This window comes from Triticum aestivum, chromosome 4B, assembly GCF_018294505.1.
Source record: "Triticum aestivum cultivar Chinese Spring chromosome 4B, IWGSC CS RefSeq v2.1, whole genome shotgun sequence".
Classification (NCBI taxonomy): Eukaryota; Viridiplantae; Streptophyta; class Magnoliopsida; order Poales; family Poaceae; genus Triticum; species Triticum aestivum.
In genome coordinates this window covers 465630349-465655009 of record NC_057804.1, presented here as the reverse complement: position 1 = coordinate 465655009, position 24661 = coordinate 465630349, and the positions used below count along the sequence as shown (strand labels likewise).

The 24661-nt window shown below is 48.0% G+C and overlaps 1 long non-coding RNA gene across 4 annotated transcripts; it reads left to right on the top strand.

The window, feature by feature from the left end:
- Positions 1-16887: 16887 nt before the first annotated feature.
- LOC123092740 (uncharacterized) lies at positions 16888-21478 on the top strand. 4 transcript variants are annotated; one of them, XR_006444829.1, is made up of 6 exons: positions 16889-17655; positions 17867-18012; positions 18374-19266; positions 19352-19419; positions 19945-20003; positions 21230-21478. It is a non-coding gene; the product is annotated as an uncharacterized lncRNA (long non-coding RNA). The 4 variants fall into 4 exon arrangements; XR_006444828.1 differs by adding an exon at positions 19797-19872 and having other exon boundaries at positions 16888-17655; positions 17867-19266; positions 19945-21478; XR_006444827.1 differs by having other exon boundaries at positions 17867-19266; positions 21239-21478.
- The last annotated feature ends 3183 nt before the right edge of the window (positions 21479-24661 follow it).

Genomic DNA, 24661 nt, shown 5'->3' with positions numbered 1-24661 from the left:
CTCTTCAAGGTCTTTGACGCGGAAGGACGCTGGCTGGAGTGCTGCCCGAGACGAGGAGGCCAAGACATCGACGTGGCAAGGGCTAGACCTGCCACCTGCTTCCCCAGCGGCTCCTCCAGCAGCAGCAGCGACGCTTGGGAGTCTAGCCACTCTCCCGAGCTTCTCGCGACTCGGGAGACGAGCGACGACAGCTACGAGCCCACGAGCTCACGCTGCGCCCGGAGCAAGGCGGCTGCATCAGGCCACCGACGCGGCTGATCTGGATGGGGTTGGCGCCGACACTTGGTGGCCCACTGTTGATGATGGCGTTGGCCATGGAGGCACATGCAGTTAGGGCTCCTTAGGATTTGCGTCTTTTGTTTCCTGTGAGGAATCAAGGAGGTCCCCCGTGGGGGCATGTAAATTGTCTGTTGTGTCTTTTGTTGATATTATCCTTATCATGAAGTGATGCAAGATGCTTGTCCTGTCTCGGCTCGGTTCCCCCTTTCTAACCTCGCGACGGCTTGGTGCTCTACACCGACAGGTCCCGGTCCCCAGGCAGGCTTCAGCCGTCGCTGGTATGCCAGGTCGCAATGCCGTGGTCAAGGCCAGGAGGTGAGCGACCCGAGGTCCAGTAAGAGCCCCTGAGGCGCGATGCTCAGAAGGTCCCCTTTAGCGCTCAAGTAGCCGCCAAAAGGCGAGAAAGGAAGGCAACGTCACCGTCACAGAGCTGCATTAAGTGGAGGGTTTGGTGTCACATCGATTAGCTGTTCTAGGGGTGTGACTTATCTCGAAAGCTCGGAGCCGTTCCTTCGCGAGGTGCCGGACCTGCATGTCGGCAGCTGGGATGTCGCTGGGTCAGGCCTTCGTCAGCTTCTCCTCCCTTCCCCGCACTCTCCTTCGTGCTCTATGTCCTCAGGTCCCGGCCCTCGAGCGATCTCAGTCGCCGCTAGTATGCCAGGTGCCGTGGACAAGGCCAGGGGGTGAGGGCTGGAGAGCCAGTAAGAGCTCCTAAGTCGCGATGCTCAGGAGCCCCCCTTTTAACGCGCGAGCGGATCGCACAGGTGAGGGAGAGAGAGAGAGCTCGCGACGCCCCCCACATTATTCCTTAGGTGGACCATGTAAACCAACGCGAGAGAAGCAAGGGTTGCCATTACGATTGTCGGCCAGCCATTGGTTGCTTCGAGTGAGTGATGAGGGCACTGAGGGCCTGGCGAGGTAGTGCTTTGCGGGGCTGCCGCGGGCCAGAGCTCAGCCACCCAGATTTGTCGACATTGCAGGGACGGACCCATGCACAAGCGTCGTGCCAGGATGAGCGGCTCCAAAGGTAGGTGTCAATCGAGTAGGCGGTTATCGCGGGCGGGTTAAGCATGAAGGTAAACCAACTTAGATAGATGCGGGAAAGATACATGCCACTGGGTCAGGCCCGAGTGGCTTGGGGATGATGCAGCCCGAGGGGCGCCCCCAGCAAGGTAAACTAAAGACATAAGCAAAAGAGATACATGCCGTAGGGACTGGCCCACACGACGTGGGAATAATCCAGCCCTGAGGGCGCTCCTGGCTGAAATGGAACTTGAAAGATGTCACCTGATACCATTGCAGAACGGGTGTTGACGTAGCTGATGATGCGCGGTGAAGAAGCCGATCCTCATGAGCCATCGGTCCCCTGAGCCTCGGGAGGCTTTGGGGGTCCGGGTGGCTCCTCAAGGTCCATCTCCATCTCCGCCAGGAACGCATGGGACCTGGCCTCCTGAGCTTCCAGGATGCTCCGCATAAGACGCTGGTGAGTAGCAGCCGCGTTTGGCTAGCCGAAAGGCATGCAAACGTAGCTGTGTGGCAGACCCTCGCAACATCTCACGCGCGAAGGCCAGAAACGCTCCTGAGACGCGACTCGGTTGAGCCATGGGTATTCGATGCAGACGCGCAGCTCGCCATCCTTGCCTGGATGGGGAGCTACGCCGGGCAGGCGGTGATTGCCACACATGACTCGCGATTCCTGCAGCTCCTGAGTGACCTTGGTGATGAACTCCTGAGGGTTGGGCCCTCCTTGCCCCATGCCTTCCTGAGGGAAACGTGCCGCAAAGCATGCCTCCAAGTGGTGCCCGAGCGCCTCCCTCGTGACCTTGCCAAGGTCTGAGGCCCTCCAGGAGAGAGCCCCCCAGCCTTGCCCAAGGAGGGCGTCGGGCGCGCCTCCCTATGCGATGGAGGGAGACGCCCCTTGCACGGGCGCAGATCCTGACGCGGCGCCTCCGGAGACGCCTGCCTCCTGAGGCCTTGAGCTGGGTGATGTCTTCTTCTTCTTAGGAACTGTCTCGGGAAGGTTCCCACTCTTGCTGGCGGGGTCCTCAACTGATGCAGCTTGGAAGGCGCACTCGAGAGAGCACACCGCGTCTTTCTCTTCGCATGGGACTGTGATGACTCCGCCGCTTCCCGGCATCTTGAGGACATTGTAACCATGGTGAGTCACTACCATGAACTTGGCCAGGGCTGGATACCCGAGGATGGCATTGTATGGTAGGCGAATGTGGGCAACATCAAAGTCGATGAGCTCGGTATGGTAGTTCTTGCGCTGCTCGAAGGTGATAGGGAGGCGAACCTGCCCTATCGGAGTGGTGGAACCGTCAGTGATTTCTGAGAAAGGCTTGGTTGGCTGAAGCTGGTCATATGACACTTGGAGATTGTTGAACGTCTCGAGGGACAGAATGTTGAGTCCTGCGCCACCATCGATGAGGGTCCTGGTAACTTGCACACTGCTGATGACCGGGGAACAGAGCATTGGGAGGATTCTAGCTGTAGCCGCACACTTGAGCTGGTCCACTGAGCTGAACGTGATGGCGCACGTGGACCACCTGAGGGGGCACGTGGCCTCGAGCTTGGGGAGGACTGTGTTCACCTCATGAGCAAACTTCTTGAAGATGTGCTGAGAGGCTGGGGCTTGGGCACCGCCCAGGATGCAAACGATAGCACGCGGCTCTTGGAAGCCCCCAACCCCTCGTCCTGATGATGGTCGTCATTCCTTCTTGGCGGTGGTGGCAGAGGAGGAAGGCCTGCGTTGTCCTGCCGGCGATCCTTGCAAGGTTGATCCCTCTGAGCCCCCTTGCGAGGCTGGTCCTGCCAGCGGTTCTTGCAAGGTCGGTCACGCCACCCTTGGCGAGGGCCTCGGTCGTCCCATCGTCCTCCACCTCTTCCTCCTCGGCCGTAGGCTCGATCGTTGTGCTCAGGGCGTTGACCGATACGTCCTTCTCGCACGGCCCTGAGCTCTTGGCATTCGTTTATGTTGTGGGTGTGGAGGTCATGGTATACGCAGTGCCAGCTGCCTTTGGACGACTCCGACTCCTCCCTGCCACGCTGCATGTCTCGCTCCGCTGCGAGCATGGCTGCTCCTTTGTGCTTCACGTCCTTGGCCTTGGCTTTCTTCTCTTCTGGATCAGCAGCTGGGAGCTCGAGAAGGGAGAGGCGCCCTTCCTTAGCCCTTGTGCACATGGTCTCCAGGTTGAACAGCTTCAGAGAGGTGCATAGATCCTCGCGGATTGCCAGCTCCTCCTTCATCTTGATGTCGCGGACGCCGTCAGAGAATGCCGACATGATGGCCTCCTCGGTCAGCTTGGGATTCTTGAGGCGACAGTTTTTGTAGTGCTGGATGTACTTCTGCAAGGTCTCTCCAGGCTGTTGCTTGATGCGGCGCATGTCACTCACGACTGGAGGACGGTCGTGAGTTCCCTAGAAGTTGGTGATGAAGCGGGTGCACATCTTGTCCCAAGAGGAGATCGTGCCGGGAGGCAGGTTCAGGAGCCAGGTGCGGGCACCATCTTTGAGCGCCATGGGAAACCAATTTGCCATGACCTTTTCGTCTCGGTTGGCAGCTTCGATGCCCAGCTCGTAGAGCTGCAGGAACTCTGCGGGGTCGGCAGTACCGTTGTAGCGTGGGGGAAAATCCGTCTTGAACTTGCCCGGCCAGGCGACACTACACAACTCTGTGGTGAAGGCGCGGTAGCCTGCAGTGGCCACCGGAGCCTTTTGCAGACATAGGGCTTCCTCCTGGGGATTCCCACGCGCCACCGCTGGGGGCAGCGCGGGGTCTTGATGCGCTGGCACAGGGATGCGGTCATGATGTGCCGGAGCAGGGAGCACACGGGCACCTTCTTGGGGACAAGGGATTTCTTGGCAGCTCCTTTCTTGTCGTGTTGGCGCTGGACGGGGTGGGTCACGTCCAGGGGCCGCGCGCCTTGGATCCAGGGCACCTTCTTGGTGAGGAGGTGGCGGAGGCACCTCCTGAGCTGCATCACCCACGCAAGACGGAGGGCGAGGCAGCAAGAGGGACGGCGCAGGAGAGCCCCCTATGGCGTTGACGAGCTCGGTGATGCGAGTGAGCCACTCCTCGTAGAGGTCGTCGACGGGGCAATAGTGCAGGAGCTCGTGTGCCAGGAGCAGTGCGGAATGCACGTCCATGGGAGCGCGACGGGTGTGAGATGATGAACCGGCTGGAGTCAACGACGGAGTGGCGGTGCGGCCTTCCCGCCGCACCAAGGGATGCAGCAACGACGCCTGCTGCTCGTTCCACGCCCGGCCGGTGGCGGCATTGGCGGAAGATGACGGAGAACGACGGGGAAGCCCATCGAGGATCGCCATCTGGGCGACGTGGGCGGCGAGAGCAGCCCGATGCTCGGCACGAGCTCGGCGAGTGTCAGCCATGGAGGCGACGAACGATCGAACGTGGGACGGCGGAAGAAAGACTCCGACACACCCCTACCTGGCGCGCCAAATGTCGGATATCGGGTTCCGGCAAAACCCTTAAGGTTCAAACTCTGGGGTGCACGCGAAATCTTTCCCCTACCGATCCACGTCCCAACGCCTCGCTATGGATCTAAGCTACATGATGAACAACACAAGGGACGCAAGGTTTATACTAGTTTGGGCCAACATTGTGGTGTAATACCCTACTCTAGTTTGTGGTGTGATGGATTGCCTCAGGGGCTGATGATGAACAGTATAGGGGGAAGAACTGCCTCGCGAGGGGTGGAGTTCTTGTGCTGGTGTGGGTGGTTCTGGCTAAGGTTCAATTGGTCGATCCCCCTACCTTGAGAGTGGCTAGTCCTATTTATAGAGGCCTTGGTCCTCTTCCCAAATATTGAGCGGGAAGGGAGCCAACAACTGCCATTTTGAAGGGGAACATCTAGTACAACTTATCCTGACTAAAGTTAGTCTTCGGCTGCCAAAGGCACTGGCGGTGATGCCATCTTGGGCTCCACAGTGACCTCCGTCCTGCCGCTCTGCTGGTCTTGGTCTCGTTGCACCAAAATGGTAACCTTTGCTTGATGCCTCGGTACTCTGCGCCTGCGCTTGCCCCCTTTGCACCGAAGGGAAAAGAAGGACACTCGCTTATCGGTGCCCGCCTGGTCTTGATCATCATGGCTTACGTCACGAGCACCTCACGAGGTACCCCTACCTTGATCTCTCCGCCTCCTTGCGAGCCTGCCTGGTGAGGCCGTTCCTGCGGAAGCCTTGCATCGTCCGCCCCGCGAGGCTTGGCCCCTCGCGAGGGTCTTGATCTTGATTTGATGAAGATGGGCCGTGCTGGGCCACTCCTAGAGCCACGCCGTAGGCCGTAGGCAGGCAAGTCTGGGGACCCCCGTTCTCAAAACGCCGACAGATAATTCCCATGTGTCCTCGGGAGTGTTTTCCTTTATATAAGAGTTTGTCCAGGCTTGTCCTTTGCTACAAAAAGGATTGGGCCACCTTGCTGCACCTTGTTTACTTTTGTTGCTTGTTACCCATTACAAATTACCTTATCACAAAACTATCTGTTATCGATAATTTCTGTGCTTGCAGAGAATACCTTGCTGAAAACTGCTTGTCATTTCCTTCTGCTCCTCGTTAGGTTCGACATTCTTACTTATCGAAAGGACTACGATAGATCCCCTATACTTGTGATTCATCAAGCCTCTTTTCTGGCGCTGTTGTCGGGGAGTGAAGCGCCTTTGGTAAGTGGAAATTGGTAAGGAAAAATTTATATAGTGTGCTGAAATTTACTGTCACTTGTTACTATGGAAAGTAATCCTTTGAGGGGCTTGTTCGAGGCATCTTCACCCCAACCAGTAGAGCAAAGAGTTGCTCCTCAACCTACTGAATCTATTGAAAATGTTTACTTTGAAATTCCTTCGGGTATGATAGAGAAACTGCTAGCTAATCCCTTTACAGGAGATGGAACATTGCACCCTGATTTGCACCTAATCTATGTGGATGAAGTTTGTGTATTATTTAAGCTTGCAGGTATGCTCGAGGATGTTATCAAGAAGAAGGTCTTCCCTTTATCTTTGAAGGTAGAGGCATTGGCATGGTTTAGGCTATGTGATGATATGGGATCATGGAACTACAACCGATTGAAATTGGAATTTCATCAGAAGTTTTATCCTATGCATCAGGTTCATCATGATTGTAATTATATATATAATTTTTGGCCTCACAAAGGAGAAAGCATCGCTCAAGCTTGGGGGAGGCTTAAGTCAATGTTATATTCATGCCCCAATCATGAGCTCTCAAGTGAAATTATTATTCAATTTTTTTATGCTCAGCTTTCTCTCAACAATCGCTCCATGCTCGATACTTCTTGTACTGGTTCTTTTATGATGAAGACTATTGAATTCAGATGGGATTTATTGGAAAGAATTAAACGCAACTCTGAAGATTGGGATCTCGACGAAGGTAAGGAGTCAGGTATGACTCCTATGTTTGATTGTGTTAAATCTTTTATGGATACCGATGTTTTCCGTGAATTTAGCACTAAATATGGACTTGACTCTGAGATAGTAGCTTCTTTCTGTGAATCATTTGCTACTCATGTCGATCTCCCTAAGGAGAAGTGGTTTAAATATCATCCTCCCATTGAAGTAAAAGTAGTTGAACCTATTAAAGTTGAAGAAAAGACTATCACTTATAATGTTGATCCTATTGTTCCTACCGCTTATATTGAGAAACCACCTTTTCCCTGTTAGAATAAAGGATCATGCTAAAGCTTCGACTATGGTTCGTAAGAGTAATACTAGAACACCTACACCCCCTGAGAAAATTAAAGTTGATCCTAGTATTGCTATGGTTAAAGATCTCTTGGCCGATAATATCGATGGGCATGTTATTTACTTCTGTGATGAAGCTGCTAGAATTGTTAGACCCGATACTAAAAATAAACATGGACCTGTTGAGGCAGGCCTGTTATTTCTGTTAAAATAGGAGATCAATTCTATCATGGCTTATGTGATATCGGTGCTAGTGCGAGTGCAATACCTCATTTTTATACGAAGAAATTATGCATGATATTGCACCTACTGAGTTAGAAGGTACTGATATTACAATTAAGCTTGCCAATAGAGATACTATTTCACCAGTTGGGATTGTTAGATATGTTGAAGTCTTGTGTGGGAAAGTTAAATATCCTACTGATTTTCTTGTTCTTGGTTCCCCACAAGATCACTTTTGTCCCATTATATTTGGTAGAACCTTCTTGAATATTGTTAATGCTAGGATAGATTGTGAAAAGGATATTGTTACGATTGGGTTAGGGGATATGTCTCATGACTTTAACTTTGCTAAATTTCATAGACAACCCCATGATAAAGAACTGCCTAGTAAGGATGAAATTATTGGTCTTGCTTCTATTGCCGTGCCTCCTAATGATCCTTTAGAATAATATTTGCTAGACCATGAGAATGATATGTTTATGAATGAAAGAAGGGAAATAGATGAAGTATTATTTAAACAGGGACCTATTTTGAAACACAGCTTGCCTGTTGAAATCCTAGGGGATCCTCCACCACCCAAGGGTGATCCCGTGTTTGAGCTTAAACCATTACCTGATACTCTTAAATATGCTTATCTTGATGAAAAGAAGATATATCCTGTTATTATTGGTGCTAACCTTTCAGAGTAGGAAGAGGAGAAATTATTGAAAACTCTGAAGAAGCACCGTGCTGCTATTGGATATACTCTTGATGACCTTAAGGGCATTAGTCCCACTCTATGCCAACACAATATAAAATTGGAGAAAGACGCTAAACCGGTTGTTGATCACCAACGACGGATAAATCCTAAGATGAAAGAAGTGGTAAGAAAAGAAATACTAAAGCTTCTGGAGGCAGGTATAATTTATCCTGTTGCTGATAGTCAGTGGGTAAGTCCTGTCCATTGTGTCCCTAAGAAGGGAGGTATTACTGTTGTTCCTAATGATAAAGAAGAATTGATCCCACAAAGAATTGTTACAGGTTATAGGATGGTAATTCATTTCCACAAATTAAATAAAGCTAATAGTGAAGATCATTACCCTTTACCTTTTATTGATCAAATGCTAGAAAGATTATCTAAACATACCCATTTTTGCTTTCTAAATGGTTATTCTGGTTTCTCTCAAATACCTGTGTCAAAAGAGGATCATGATAAGACCTATTTTACTTGCCCTTTCGGTACCTTTGCTTATAGACGTATGCCTTTTGGTTTATGTAATGCACCTGCTACCTTTCAAAGATGCATGATGGCTATATTCTCTAATTTTTGTGAAAAGATTGTTGAGGTTTTCATGGATGATTTTTCCGTATATGGAACTTCTTTTGATGATTGCTTGAGCAACCTTGATCGAGTTTTGCAGAGATGCGAAGAAACTAATCTTGTCTTGAATTGGGAGAAGTGCCACTTTATGGTTAACGAAGGTATTGTCTTGGGACATAAAATTTCTGAAAGAGGTATTGAAGTTGATAAAGCTAAAGTCGATGCTATTGAAAAGATGTCGTGTCCTAAGGACATCAAAGGTATAAGAAGTTTCCTTGGTCATGCCGGTTTTTATAGGAGGTTCATTAAAGACTTCTCTAAAATTTCTAGGCCTCTGACTAACCTCTTACAAAAAGATATTCCTTTTGTCTTTGATGATGATTGTGTAGAAGCATTTGAAATACTTAAGAAAGCTTTGATTTCTGCACCTATTGTTCAGCCACCTGATTGGAATTTCTTCTTTGAAATTATGTGTGATGTTAGTGATTATGTTGTAGTTGTTGTTCTAGGACAAATAGTTGATAAGAAACTAAATGTTATCCAATATGCTAGTAAAACTCTAGACAGTGCCCAGAGAAATTATGCTACTACTGAAAAAGAATTTTTAGCAGTTGTATTTGCTTGTGATAAGTTCAGACCTTACATTGTTGACTCTAAAGTAACCGTTCACACTGATCATGCTGCTATTAAATATCTTATGGAAAGAAAGTGCTAAACCTAGACTTATTAGATGGGTTCTCTTACTGCAATAATTTGATTTGCATATTATTGATAGAAAGGGAGCTAAGAACCCCGTTGCAGACAACTTGTCTAGGTTAGAAAATGTTCTTGATGACCCACTACCTATTTATGATAGCTTTCATGATGAACAATTAGCTGTCATAAATGCTTCTTGTACTGCTCCATGGTATGCAGATTATGCTAATTACATTGTTGCCAAATTTATACCACCTAGTTTCACATAACAGCAAAAGAAAAAGTTTTTCTATGATTTAAGACATTACTTCTGGGATGACCCACACCTTTATAAAGAAGGAGTAGATGGTGTTATTAGACGTTGTGTACCTGAGCATGAACAGGAACAGATCCTACGCAAGTGTCACTCCGAGGCTTATGGAGGACACCACGGTGGAGATAGAACTGCACATAAGGTATTCCAATCCGGTTTTTATTGGCCTACTCTCTTCAAAGATGCTCGTAAGTTTGTCTTGTCTTCTGATGAATGTCAAAGAATCGGTAATATTAGTAGACGTCAAGAAATGCCTATGAATTATTCACTTGTTATTGAACCATTTGATGTTTGGGGCTTTGATTATATGGGACCATTTCCTTCCTCTAATGGGTATACACATATTTTAGTTGTTGTTGATTACGTTACTAAGTGGGTAGAAGCTATTCCAACTAGTAGTGCTGATCACAACACCTCTATTAATATGCTCAAAGAAGTTATTTTTCTGAGGTTTGGAGTCCCTAGATACTTAATGACTGATGGTGGTTCACATTTTATTCATGGTGCTTTCTGTAAAATGCTTGCTAAATATGATGTTAATCATAGAATTGCATCTCCATATCACCCACAGTCTAGTGGCCAAGTAGAACTGAGTAATAGAGAGCTCAAATTAATTTTGCAAAAGACTGTTAATAGATCTAGAAAGAATTGGTCCAAGAAACTTGATGATGCATTATGGGCCTATAGAACTGCATATAAAAATCCTATGGGTATGTATCCTTATAAAATGGTTTATGGAAAAGCTTGTCACTTACCTCTCGAACTAGAACATAAGGCGTATTGGGCCATTAAAGAGCTCAATTATGATTTCAAACTTGCCGGTGAGAAGATGTTATTTGACATTAGCTCACTTGATGAATGGAAACGCAAGCCTATGAGAATGCCAAACTGTTTAAAGAAAAAGTCAAAAGATGGCATGACAAAAGGATACAAAAGCGTGAGTTTAATGTAGGTGATTATGTTTTGCTATACAACTCTCGTTTAAGATTTTTTGCAGGAAAACTTCTCTCTAAATGGGAAGGCCACAAAACTCAAACCTATGGGAAGGCCACAAACTGGGTTATGTTATCGAGGAGGTCTATTGTTCCAATGCCGTAAAATTTAACAACTTCGAAGGCACAAATCCGAAGGTGGTGAACGGTCAAAGGATCAAACATTATATCTCAGGTAATCCCATAAATGTTGAAACCAATGTTATTGAAACCGTAACCCCGGAGGAATACATAAGGGACACTTTCCAGAATGTTTCAGACTCCGAAAAGGAATAGGTATGTGGTATGGTAAGTAAACCGACTCCAAAACAGTTCTAATAGCATTTTTTCTCTGTTTTGGAATATTTAAGAAAATAGGAAAATAAGAAGTAGTCCGGTAAGGACACGAGGCATCCACGAGGGTGGAGGGCGCGCCCCCTGCCTCGTGGGCACCTCGTGTGCTCTCCGGACTCCATTTTCTTGCATGATACTTATTTTGGTCGGTAAAAATTCATTATATAATCTCCCGAAGGTTTTGACTACCGTATCAGGCAAATATCCCTTGTCTTTGTTTCGAGCTGTTTTTCTGACAGATCTAGATCACCATGACGTCTCCAAGCGCCCCCAAGGACAAGTTCTTCGAGAAGGTCATCAACCCCTACCTCGCGGAAGTGCTGCAACATCCTCAAACCATTGAGATGCATGAGGGGTTGCTGCACATCCGCGATGTTGAGGGACCAAGGAGGACCGGAAGCATGGAGACAAGGCTCGAAGCAATGGAGCAACAAGTTTTCAAGTGCCAGGAGATGGTGGAATGTGGACTCGACGCCAACCACATAATGACCACGGAGTTCACCAACAACCACAAGCTAGATGTCAAGAACATTAGGGAGACCATCTTCAAGCTTCACGAGAAAATCGAGCATCTCCAGGCCCAGATCTATGACCTGCAAAACCAAAACTGTGAGCATGAATATAGATTCAAGAGGATGAGTTTGGCTGCAGATTTGAGGATCCCGGAGACTGGATCATCCTTTTTTAATGGTGAGCACATGCCTTGGAAGATGGACGACAACCCTACATCATCAACAACTCTACCATCACCACCTCCGAAGAAAGAGACATAAATACATGGGTATGGGCACTCCCCTTGGCAACTGCTAAGCTTGGGGGAGGTGCCCCTGTATTGTATAACCATCACACTCCTATCTTTATCATTTTTCTTAGTTCGATCCTTTTGGTAATATCTTGATCTATTAGAATAAAGTTTTAGTATGTGTCGGATTTCGTGTTCCGGCAGACCCTTGAGGTTCGAACACTGGGGTACACGCGGAGATCACACCCCCAGCCTACTCATGTCTCACCGCCTCGCTGGGATCTAAACTACACGAAGAACAACACAAAGGACACAAGATTTATACTGGTTCAGGCCACCATTGTGGTGTAATACCCTACTCCAGTGTGTGGTGTGGTGGATTGCCTTTGAGGCTGATGAACAATACAAGGGAAGAACAGCCTCGCGAGGGTCTGTTCCTATGGTGGTGGTGTTGTCCATGGTTCTTCTCTCTGGTTGGTCTCCAGATCGGATGCCAATGGATCAGGTCCCTCTACCCTGGGGGTGGCTAGTCCTATTTATAGGCGGAGGCCCTGGGCCTCTTCCCAAATATTGAGCAGGAAGGGCGCCAACAATTGGCCATTTTGAAGGGGAACATCTAGTACACTTATCCTGACTAGAGTTGGTCCTCGCCTGCCAAAGACCCTGACGATGACGCTGGCTTGGGCTCCATGATGACCTCCGTTCTGCCGCCCTGCTGATCTTGGTCTTGTTGCACCGAAATGGTTGCCTTTCCTTGATACCCTTGCCTTTGCTTGCCCCCTTTGCACCAAAGGGGAAACAAGGACTCTGCGCAGGCCGACGCCCGCCTGGCGCCCGCCTGGCCCTGGTCTTCATGGCTTGCGTCACGAGCACCTCGTGAGGTACCCCGCCTTGATCTCTCCGCCTCCTCGCGAGCCAGCCTAATGAGGCCGTGCCTGAGGAAGCCTCCTGTCGTCCTTCCCCGCGAGGCTTGGCCCCTCGTGAGGGTCTTGAGCATGTGTTGATGAAGATGGGCCGTACTAGGCCACTCCTTGAGCCACGCCGCAGGCTGGCAAGTCTGGGTACCCCCGTTTCCAGAACGCCGACAGTAGCCCTCGGGCCCAAGGCACGCTCGGACTTGGCTTAGCAGAGAAGCGAAGAGGCAAGTGCGAAGCGCTGCGGGCCCCAAGAGCCTACGGCCTTGGGCGCCGCGTGGCGGTTGATTGGACGTGGGCGTCCTTGTTCCCCCACGCCTCCCTATTTTGCGCCCAGCTAGGCGGACCTGTGGGTGCACACAATCTCCCCTCTTCTCGCCGCTCGCGCGCCTCCTGCTCTTCCTTCTCTCGAGTTCCAGCCCCCGCCTCCAATCCAATCTCGAATCCTCCCCCTTCTTGTCGCCATGGCCCCGACGAAGAAGGGGAAGGGGCGAAAGTTGGTGCCTCCGTCCGGCTCGTCGCCGTCGACGGCTCCCGCTGTTGATAAGTCGATCATACTCAACCTGGAAGGCTTGGACAAGGTCAGTTCCGCCATTGCCACCATCTTCAACGAGTGTGGGAGGATGATGGTCTGGCCCCCGTCTCACTTCTCCATTGTAGCCACCGAGGTTCAGTTCTTTGCTGACACCCCGTGGGTGGGATTGGTTCCTCCCTTTTCCGATTTCTTCAATGCCATTCTTTCCCACTACCAGATCCACATGATGCATTTAGGTCCCGAATCCATTGCTCTTCTTGCCGTTTTTGCTTTTGTTTGCGAGGCGATGATGGGCATCCCTCCTTTAGTTGCTTTGTTGCGCCATATCTTCTCTTTGCGCCTCAGTGACCCCTCCCAACGCTCGAGGTGAGCGAGCTTCTTTGCCGCGCCAGAGACAGAGGCCTCGGGAATTGACTTCAGACTCCCTCCTCCTGCGACTGGGTTCCGAGAGCGGTGGCTGTATGTGGATGTCGGAGTACTCAGCCCCCTGCTCTCGGAGCCCACCTTGCCCGCCGTTCCCAATTCGGGCTGGGGCCAGGAGACACTCACGAGCCCCCGGCTCGTCTTCGTCTGGCTTCGCTTCGCGTAATTGAGGGCGCTCGGTGTGACGGCGCCCAAGGTGGTGAAGGTGTTCCTCCTGCGCTGCATTGCCCCTCTCCAGCGCCATTCCCGCCAGATGTGGTCTTTCGGGGGGCGTGAAGACCGCATGAGGCTCTAAGAGGAAGATATGACGCCTGAAGCGCTGAGGAAGGTTCTCATGATCCTAACTGGCGACCCTTCTCCCGACAGCATCCGGCATGGTGGCGCCTTGCTGTACCTCTGCTCGAGCAGGGGTGACTTCGTGAAGCAGATGCCCAGCTTTGACGAATGGGGGCTGCGCCCCGCAGGCCTCAGGGGGCCTCGCGAGAACCCAGTCGTGTCGGTCGCCCTTCCGGTTGCCCAGGACGGTCCCTCCTCGAGTGGTGGAGCTGGGAGGCAGGGGCCGCCAGGGGCTGAGGCGGCCGCTATCGGGACGATGACGCCAAGTGGGGCTGCTGAGGCGGTAGCTCCTGAGGTCCATCCTGCGGCGATAGAGGGGGCTGAGTCGCAGCCCGCAGTCCCAGTGGCAGAGGCCTCTGATGCCCTAGCCACCCTCCATGGTGTGGCGCCTGGCAGCGGGCGCCAGGGCGATGCCCCCGACGTTGATCTTATCGGCGCTTCTCCCTCGCCGCGGGTTGACCCTTGCTCCGAGCTCCTGGGACGCTTCCAAGTGGACTTCGAGGCTCTCCGAAAGAGGAGGGAGGCCTTGGGTGATGATTACCCTTGCCGCCTATTGAAGCGCAGGAAGTACTTCGCCACCGATGAGTAAGCCTTTCCCTTTCTCTGTCCCTTACTTTCCCACTTCTTCAACTGATTATCGCCCTGCAAAGCCCTTCCTGCCGAGTTCGCGGAGATGGCTGAGGAGCCATCCCTCCTGGCCCCGCCCTCTCCACCTTCCCCAAGCGCCCCGGGCTCCAGCACTGCCCTTATGGTGACGCCGGTCGGAGAGGCGGGCCATCCTGTGATGCGTCCCGATTCTGCGTATCATGCGACCATCCTCCGCGGGCCCTCCCAGGGCATAGCCTGCCAGCCCTGGGTTCTTCGACTGGTTGTGGACGGCGTCAGGCGGAGGCCGGCCCTACGGTCTTCCTTGGAGGGCGAACTGGTTCTGGACCAGGCTTCTGGCGGGGCGCGTCCGTTCATCGCGAGGGCGCCAGCCCCCAGCCCCCTGCCCGGAGGGGGCGTGCTGGTCCGTGGCCCTCCCCGCGTGCCCGAGGCAGAAGGCGATGCGGAAGACGTGCTCGAGCGCGCTCGGGAACGCCGCGCCCTCCACCAAGGGTTCCTCCAGAGGGCAGCGAACACGGTGAGCCAGCTTGGTGTAGAGCTCGCCGATGAGGACGCACGTCTTGAGGCCGAGGGCCTGCGCCTAGCTGAGGAGAGGCGCAAGCTGCAGGTGGCCGTTGCTCTTGCACGCCACCAGCGTGTCCTCGATAATGAGGAGGCCGAGGTGTTGCTGGCAGCCTCTCGGGAGGCTTCCTCCCGGGCCGTCTCGGAGGCTCAGGAGGCTGACCGTCGGCGCAAGGCTGCAGAAGAGCAGGCGTGGGGGGCTCCGGGCTGGGAGTAGCTCCCTGGAGGAGCAGGTGGAGTTGCGCGAGGCAGCCCTTGTGTCAATGGAGGGGGCTTCAGCTGACTGGGCGGATCTCTAGAGACGCGAGGAGGTGCTGACGACGGAGGCCACCGAATGCACCCTGGACCTCGAGCGGTTGGAGACAAGGGAGTGCATGGTGATGCGGGCGGAGGATGACGTTGCTGAGAGGGAAGCCCGAGCCGCAGAAGAGGTTGATCACCGGGTGGCGGCGGCCTTCTTGAACCTTGAGCGCGAGTTCGAGGAGAGGCTGGAGTTGATCAACATTGAAGCAGAGGGGAGGACCGCCGCCCTGAAGGCCAAGCTGGATGAAGTGACGCGGCGCGGGGACGCTGCTCGAGCCGCTCTTGGACGAGGTGCTTTTTCTCCACCAAAGGGTGGACGCGGCCGAGGCCGTTGCGTGGCGTAACGAAGACGAGATACGCCAGTGGCAGACCTTGGAGCACGTGCACAGCCCCATGCTCCGTGAGCTCCGGTAAAGAGCCAACACGGCCTTGGGTATCATCTGCGAGGCAGCCGTTGGGGAACCTCGTGTGGTCAACTATGCTGGTAACCTTCAGTTCTTCACTGACGTGGTGACACAGCTGGAGGCTCGGGCGGGCAGAGCCGACAGGTTGGTGGAGGAGAGGAGCCGTGCCCTACTGGGGCGTGCTTTTTCTCGCGTCTTCAGCCATCTCCTGAACATGGATCACCATTTTGACTTTGACGCCGCCATCGCACCGGTACCCCTGGCGATCTGGGGCAATCTGGCGCGTTGGGTGGAGGACAACGTGGACGCCCTTGTCAGGGCTTTCACCTCTGATGACGACGGCATGGTCGTGGCCGCTGATGAGGGCGGAGTGGTGAACGGCCCAGGTGCAGTCGGCGGCGGCGCAGAAGGTGATGGCGAGGCCAGTGATGCCAGTGGCGACTCCGGAGGTGTCCCTAAGGACGCATTGGGGGATTTATTCGATTGACTGCGTGTTGTTCCTGCTTTTATCCTGCACAGAGAGAGTTCGGGCTTGGCCCAGAGGTTTGTAAGAGCATTTTGGGAGGGGGAGATCCTCATGTAAAAACTTGCAGTTAGCATAGTTGTAGACATGATATCACCCGCATGCCTGCACCAGTCGACCGGTCTCGTGGTGAGTCGACTGGCCTGTTACCTTTGACCCTGGTCGTCATGGCTTGCGTCATGGGCACCTCGTGAGGTACCCGCCTTGATCTCTCTGCCTCCTCGCGAGCCAGCCTGACGAGGCCGTGCCTGAGGAAGCCTCCTGTCGTCCTTCCCCGCGAGGCTTGGCCCCTCGCGAGGGTCTTGAGCATGTGTTGATGAAGATGGGCCGTACTGGGCCATTCCTTGAGCCACGCCGCAGGACGCAGGCAGTCAAGTCTGGGTACCCCGTTCCTAGAATGCCGACAGTATGATTTAGTTTTGAGTTTTGCTTTATGATCCTTCTATGTAATCGAGTCCGTGAGCCATATTTAAAACAAAAAAGAAGCTACCCAACTCACCTTCAGGAGTCTCCCCCATTGGGGCTTCGTTGGCCGTTAGATCTTGGTCAATCCGGTCTTAGGATTCATCTGAGGCATTGGATGCTCGCTGCTTTCGCTGCTCATTTTAACTGCACGGTAAGTTTGTATGGCCAATGACCGGTGGGCTCTTGTATCGTGCGTATTGGCTGGGTAGGTCATTTTGAGGTGCGGGTGCCTCCTCTCCTTGCGTGCCGCATGCTCGTCGCACAGTTTGCGGGGGTGTGGGGCAGGTCGTGCCCTCGAAACCCCGTCGGGCAATCCCCTCGCCTTCACGCCACACCCCTCCCCACCTCCCTCCTCGATCTCTCTCCACAGCACGAAGCCACGAACCCTAGCCCCCTCCCTCTCCCTCGCGTATGCCGGTGTGCGTGAGTAATATGGCGGCGGCAGGGCTGGTGACCATCAGAGGATGCCATGTGCTAGCTGGGGTGTTCCACGGTGAGGAACGACCGCGCTGGACGCTGTCCTACCCAGCCACACATGGTTTTTCACGCAGATCAAATCTGCCATGGTAAGGAGGGCCAAGATCTGGACAGTGCGCCTCAACCACGCCTTCGTCTTCCACCTGCTTGCTGATAGAGAGATAGCAGCAGTGGTAGGAGGAGCCTGGGCGGAGAGGGGAGAAGTGGGCAAGGGGGTGCAGAGCCAGGAGGTGGGGGTCGCCGGGTGAGCACAGCCGCACAGGGCCTGGTGCCGCCGCTGACAGAGCAGAGTGGCGGACCACAAGGGGGTGCGATGGGGTGGCCGAGAGAGCATGGCATCCGGCGAGACAGGCGGCTCCCAAGCAGGGAATGCAGCGGCGCTGGCCTCTCCTCTCCCTGTCTGCCGCTGTCCTGTGTCGTCACTGCCGCTGTTGTCCTGCGTCGTCACTGATGTCCCCAAGTGCTTCTCTCCACAAATGGTGCCACCATGTCCAGATCAAGTCAAGCGCCAGGTGCAGGTACCTACTGATTTGATTTTGTTTAGCATTTGTGTGGAGCTTGAATTAGATCTATGTAACTTGGAGATGCTTTTTCTCTGCACGGATACTTGCAGACATATGGAGGAAGATTAGATAGTAATTCCCATATGAATTTGAACGTACAATTCATAGACGTCCTTCAATTGCATTACAATGATGACATGTTTGTTGTTGTTCATATTTCTGACAGGAAAATAGAACACGTGCACTTAACTTGTTTGAGGAAATTCCATCTCGAAACAAGATTTGATTAGGACTTGTGTTCTTGATGCTCTATCTGTGGCTAACTCACTACAACAGCACAGATGTAAAGGGAATCCATTGTAAGAAACACAGGTAAAAAGGCATTTTCCTTGTTCTTACAGTTTTGGATCAAAGTTCACATTTACCTTGAGTGTCTCTTTTTTTGGTATAAAATGGATTCAACAACCAATTTTATCTGAAGACCAAACTATCAGTAAGGAAGTGCAAACTGAGAGAAGTGGGCAAAATAACTTGAGCAAAGAACTAATTCTATGAAATGCTACTTTCCAGTGATTTGTTGTGGCCTGTTAATTTTTCAGTAGGGAGCTTGAAGTTTTAATGCAGCTAGGAAGTTTCATTTTTATTCTTATCCACAGGCTTGCTAAATTTACATTTTTAATTTCATTTCTTTCTGGAAAGAGGCAACCTTAAACAATTTGATTTTTTTTACCAGAATCCCTCTAAAACCAACCAACAACAAATATGAAATGGCATTGCATTGTTATATCAGTGGTAAGTTCATATGCATATTCTCCGTTTCTCTGGAATTGGTCGAAAGTGTTTCTTCTGCTATTGATTCAATCACTAGGCTTGTTGCCTTTGTTGCTGAATTTTGCATTGCTACTGGAAGACACTGCATTGTTGAAGGAGTCCATTGGGGACTGGAGTCAATGGCCTACAACATGGGCAGGCACGTGCGCTTCATGATTGTTGTTGGTTAACTGAGAGTATATGATGCTTCGAAGAAATGATGTGCATAATTCAGACTAAATCTTGCTGGTGGCAGTGAGGAGTTTCTTTGGCTGCAGCACTTCGATTCTTTCTCATTGTCAAATTTTGTTCAGCTTTTCTTCTCATATTTTTTGTTTGTTTCGGTGTGCTATGTGCATCTTGCTGGTGACCCATGCATTAGTCATGCCTCCCCGTTCTGCTGTCCATAGAAATATTTTTTCTCTTCATCACCTCTGACTTTTATTAGCTCGAGCCTTTGCAAGAGGAAGTATACGATCTGTTCTGTCAGCTTTAGATTCTTATAGATTACCCAGGTGTTGTTTATGGATCGGAGTCATTAATTCATGCCTATATTTGAAAAAAAATCTATATGTGCAAAGAACTGCATTATTCATGCTGACATTACATTTCTCTTTTTCGGACTGGCCTACTAATGGTAGCCTCACTTCTTCTCCGCATAGAAATTATCTTGAGGAAGTTTTAAGTACTAAATTGAAATAGTACTTTGGTGTGTACTCAAAGAAGAGGCTACCATATTATTTGTTCTTACTTACGGTGGTAGCTTCTTCTCTGTGTAGAAATTATCTTGACGCAACTAAGGAAGACATTGGTCAGGTATTTTTTCATTATACACTTCACGGTGTATGCACTAATTTCTTCTTAGCTAAACAAACTTGAATCTTATAAATGGTGCTTGCAGGTCCATCGACATTGTCGGAGTTGTCACTTTATTGCAGTGTCTTATTTTCAGATCTCATGTTCCTCAAGGTAATGGACAAGAATGCATTTTTGGTAGTATGGCACCATTACAATATATTTTCTACTATGTCGTTCATTTCTTATGCACCATCTTTAAGGAAGCATAGAGAATGTTTGTTTGCCATTGTTATAAATCTGTATCTGAATATTATTTGTAGATTTATGTTTGGAAACACTAATCATGGTAATGTTTTTGTGTGTGTAGAAAGATTTGCATATTTCATATACTAATACAGAAATTGAACAATTGTAAGAAATATGGTTGGAGATGTCATGTAAACTGGTAGTTTTCTTAAGATGATAATTGTCATGTTATATGATATACTATTAGGTTATTTGTAGTACCACTGCATTTTCTTATATAGTTACACTAATTTAATGTATAGGTGACAAGGCATTGGAGCCATGATTTACTTAGTAGCTTTATTGGCTGGCATCGAACTATTTGGTGCTACAATTATTGTAAATGTCTAACTTTGTAAGATATTCATAATTGGTTCATCATAGTATGCTTAGTTCTGTGCCTTGTTTCAGAGGCTTGCTCTCACCTCTCAGTACTGCTCTAGACAGGGAACGTTGATGACTCCATACAGGTAACTCTTTTGAAATCATTGACAGTATAAATATACAGTTGTGTGATTAGATTTGAGGTTATTTATAGTTCTTAAACCAGCATATGCTTTCATTGCCTTTAGAGCACAATTTATAATCAAATGGAAACAACATCCCTTCCTTTACTCGGAACATGGCATCTAGCAGAGGAAGATGAGTACTATATATGTATATCAGTATATCGCCATCTCTAAAAAAGGTTTTTGTCTATGGCTTTCGCACATTAGGCTTTTTTCCAATTGTGTTCAGTACAGAAAGAGCTTGCTGGCATGTACAGGAGAATAGGCTACATATTCTTGAAATGCAGCAACTTCCTAAACTAAACCGTGGTGATGTACTCTTTGCCGCTGATTTATTGAGATCCAGCTGAAAATAAGGGGAGAACAAACATCATCCTGCCATTCCAGTTATCTCATATTTATTGAGAAAAGTTACACAGTTTGCTATTGCAAAATACTAAAATTCATGTATGTATCTGGCTTCATTATGGAGTTTAGAACAAAATCGTTGGAATTCTTATGTTGAGAAAAGTTCAATGGAATATTATTATTATGTGTTATGAAGGTCATACAGAGAATATATGTAGTGCTATGAATATAAATTAGAATATATACGAAGGTCATACAGAGAATCCTTGGTTAATGCATTGGTTTTTCTTTCCCATTCAAAATGATATTTGAAGATAAGGATATAGTATGAGATGCTTTAGGGGTTTAAACAATTGGTTAAGATTAAACACATGTTGTGCCGAATTGCAGTCCTTCGTCCAAATTTTCTTGATAATGATACACCATTTGGCGACAGGTTTTAGAAAACTTCAAATTCCACTAGAGATTATTTACTTTTATGACACACAGTTGTGTAGCTGTGATCAGTGAGAGTTTAAGTTATAATGGAAGAAGGATCAGAAATGCGGTTTGTATGACCGAAAACATCTTAACATATGGTTTATTATTTATTATGCTCTGTGCTAGTGAGATCGGTTAGTAATATTACACATAATACATTTTTTTCTAGTTGGGGCCCTCACCCTCTTAAGCATGTTTCTTTAGTATACTGGTTAATTGTGACAGTGCATATATTTGAGGCCATCATCAGGTCTCCACTGTTATACATTTATCTTGCTACTTTGTTGTTCAAATTATTATTTTGGAAACTATTTGAACTCTTCTGAACGCCATTTTTTCTTATTGTTTTTCTTTATAAGTTTCTCCAGGATGGCAATTTCCACCTGGAAAAGCATCAAGGTCGGTGATCCAATCTGTGTTATATAGGAATCTCTTCTTCGATTGAGGCATGGTAGCAGATGATGCATCTGTTATATGTGTGCCAGAAGGGGGATCCGGTTGCTTGATTCTGTATGCACATTCTGTAAATAAAACTATGGAATGCAGCTTTGAAATTGTGTTCTCTGTGATCTCCCCGCCAAACAATATATTATCTTCTGGTTCTTTAATCTTTGTTATACAACCTATAACTATCCAATATATTCTTTGTAAACCAACTCAAAAGCTGTGAAATGATGACCACGTCTGCTAAGACAATCTTGATATTTTTTTTTGGGTCTATGTTTCTCTACTGAACTTTAGGGAATCACCTATTGCTGAAACATTTGCCCATGCTATGTTTCTCTATTGAACTTTGTTGTTGTTGTTATTGTTAAACCATGGGTTTTCTTTTCAATCCGGACATGCCTTTAGTGGGTCTCTGCGCCATTTGGCGCAACGGGTCCACTAGTATATCATAAAGATTAGTGTTGAGTCAAGGGCTTGATTATCCTGTTATGATCTTGAGGGAATGAAAGAAAAAAGAGAGAATAAAAAGAATTAAAGAGATCATATTGATCTTATGGAGAGTAATGACTTCACATATAAAGAGTATGATGAATAAAGATTATTGAGAGTTGACAAACATAGTTTTGATCATCATTGCAATTAATAGGAAGTAATAAAGAAAGAGAGGTTTTCGCATATAAATATACTATCTTGAACATTTTTTATGATTGTTAGCACTCATTAAAATATGACATGATAAAAAGTTGATGTTGGATAAGGAAGATAACGTAATGGGTTATGTTTTCTTATATCCGAAATAAAGTATATTGTCATGGATCATTCAACATGTTGAGCTTGCCTTTCCCCCTCATGATAGCCAAATTCTGTGCACCAAGTAGAGATACTACTTGTGCTTCCAAATATCCTTAAAACCAGTTTGACATGAGAGTCCACCATATCTACCTATGGATTGGGTAAGATCCTTCCAGTAAGTTGTCATTGTTACAAGCAATAAAAATTGCTCTTTAAATATGTATGATTTATTAGTGTGGAGAAAATAAGCTTTATATGATCTTGTGATATGGAAGTAATAAAAGCGACGAACTGCATAATAAAGGTCCATATCACAAGTGGCAATATAAAATGACGTTCTTTCGCATTAAGATTTTGTGCATCCAACCATAAAAGCACATGAAAACCTCTACTTCCCTCTGCGAAGGGCCTATCTTTTATTTTTGTCTTATGCCTTATGCAAGAGTCATGGTGATCTTCACCTTTCCTTTTTACATTTTATCCTTTGGCAAGCACATTGTGTTGGAAAGATCCTGATATATATATATATATATATATATATATATATATATATATATATATATATATATATATATATATATATATATATATACAATTGGATGTAAGTTATCATAAACTATTATTGTTGACATTACCCTTGAGGTAAAAGGTTGGGAGGCAACACTATAAGCCCCTATCTTTCTCTGTGTCCGATTAAAACTCCATACCCATAAGTATTGCATGAGTGTTACCAATTGTGAAAGACTAAATGATAGTTGAGTATGTGGACTTGCTGAAGAGCTCTTATATTGACTCTTTCCGATGTTATGATAAATTGCAATTGCTTCAATGACCAAGATAATAGTTTGTTAGTTTTCAATGAAGTTTCTGATTCATACTTGACACTGTGAATAGATTGTTACTTTAGCATAAGAAGTCATATGAATATATATATATATATATATATATATATATATATATATATATATATATATATATATATTGTTGTTTCAAGAATGATCATGATGCCCTCATGTCCGTATTTTATTTTATCGACACCTCCATCTCTAAAACATGTGGACATATTTTTCGATTTTGGCTTCCGCTTGAGGACAAGCGAGGTCTAAGCTTGGGGGAGTTGATAAGTCCATTTTGCATCATGCTTTGATATTGATATTTATTGCATTATGGGATGCTATTACACATTTTGTCACAATACTTATGCCTTTTCTCTCTTATTTTACAAGGTTTACATGAAGAGGGAGAATCTCGTCAGCTAGAATTCTGGGCTGGAAAAGGAGCAAATATTAGAGACCTATTCTGCACAACTCCAAAAGTCCTGAAACTTCACGGAGGCACGTTTTGGAATTAATAAAAAATATTGGCGAAAGAATCAACCAGAGAGGGCCCACACCCTGGCCACGAGGGTGGGGGGCGCGCCCTACCCCCTGGGTGCGCCCCTCTGTCTCGTGGGCCCCCTTGCAGGCCTCTGGTGCCCATCTTTTGCTATATGAAGTCTTTCATCCTAGGAAAAATCAGAAGGAAGCTTTCGGGATGAAGCGCCGCCATCTTGAGGCAGAACTTTGGCGAAACCAATCTAGGGCTCCGGAGGAGTTGTTATGCCGGGGAAACATCCCTCTGGGAGGGGGAAATTGTAACCATCGTCATCACCATCGATCCTCTCATCAGGAGGGGGTCAATCTCCATCAACATCTTCACCAGCACCATCTCCTCTCAAACCCTAGTTCATCTCTTGTATCCGATCTTTGTCTCAAAACCTCAGATTGGTACATGTGGGTTGCTAGTAGTGTTGATTACTCCTTGTAGTTGATGCTTGTTGGTTTATTCGGCGGAAGATTATATGTTCAGATCCTTAATGCATAATAATACCCCTCTGATTATGAACATGAATATGATTTGTGAGTAGTTATGTTTGTTCCTGAGGACATGCCAGAAGTCTTGCTATAAGTAGTCATGTGAATTTTGTATTTGTTCGATATTTCGATAAGATGTATGTTGTCTTTCCTCTAGTGGTGTTATGTGAACGTCGACTACATGACACTTCACCATTATTTGGGCCTAGGGGAAGGCATTGGGAAGTAATAAGTAGATGATGGGTTGCTAGAGTGATAGAAGCTTAAACCCTAGTTTATGCATTGCTTCGTAAGGGGCTGATTTGGATCCATATGTTTCATGCTATGGTTAGGTTTACCTTAATTCTTCTTTCGTAGTTGCGGATGCTTGTGAGAGTAGTTAATCATAAGTGAGATGCTTGTCCAAGGAAGGGTAGCACCCAAGCACCGGTCCACCCACATATCAAATTATCAAAGTAATGAACCCGAATCATATGAGCGTGGTGAAAACTAGCTTGACGATAATTCCCATGTGTCCTCGGGAGCGTTTTCCTTTATATAAGAGTTTCTCCAGGCTTGTCCTTTGCTACAAAAAGGATTGGGCCACCTTGCTGCACCTTTTTTTACTTTTGTTACATGTTACCCGTTACAAATTACCTTATCACAAAACTATCTATTACCGATAATTTCAATGCTTGCAGAGAATACCTTGCCGAAAAC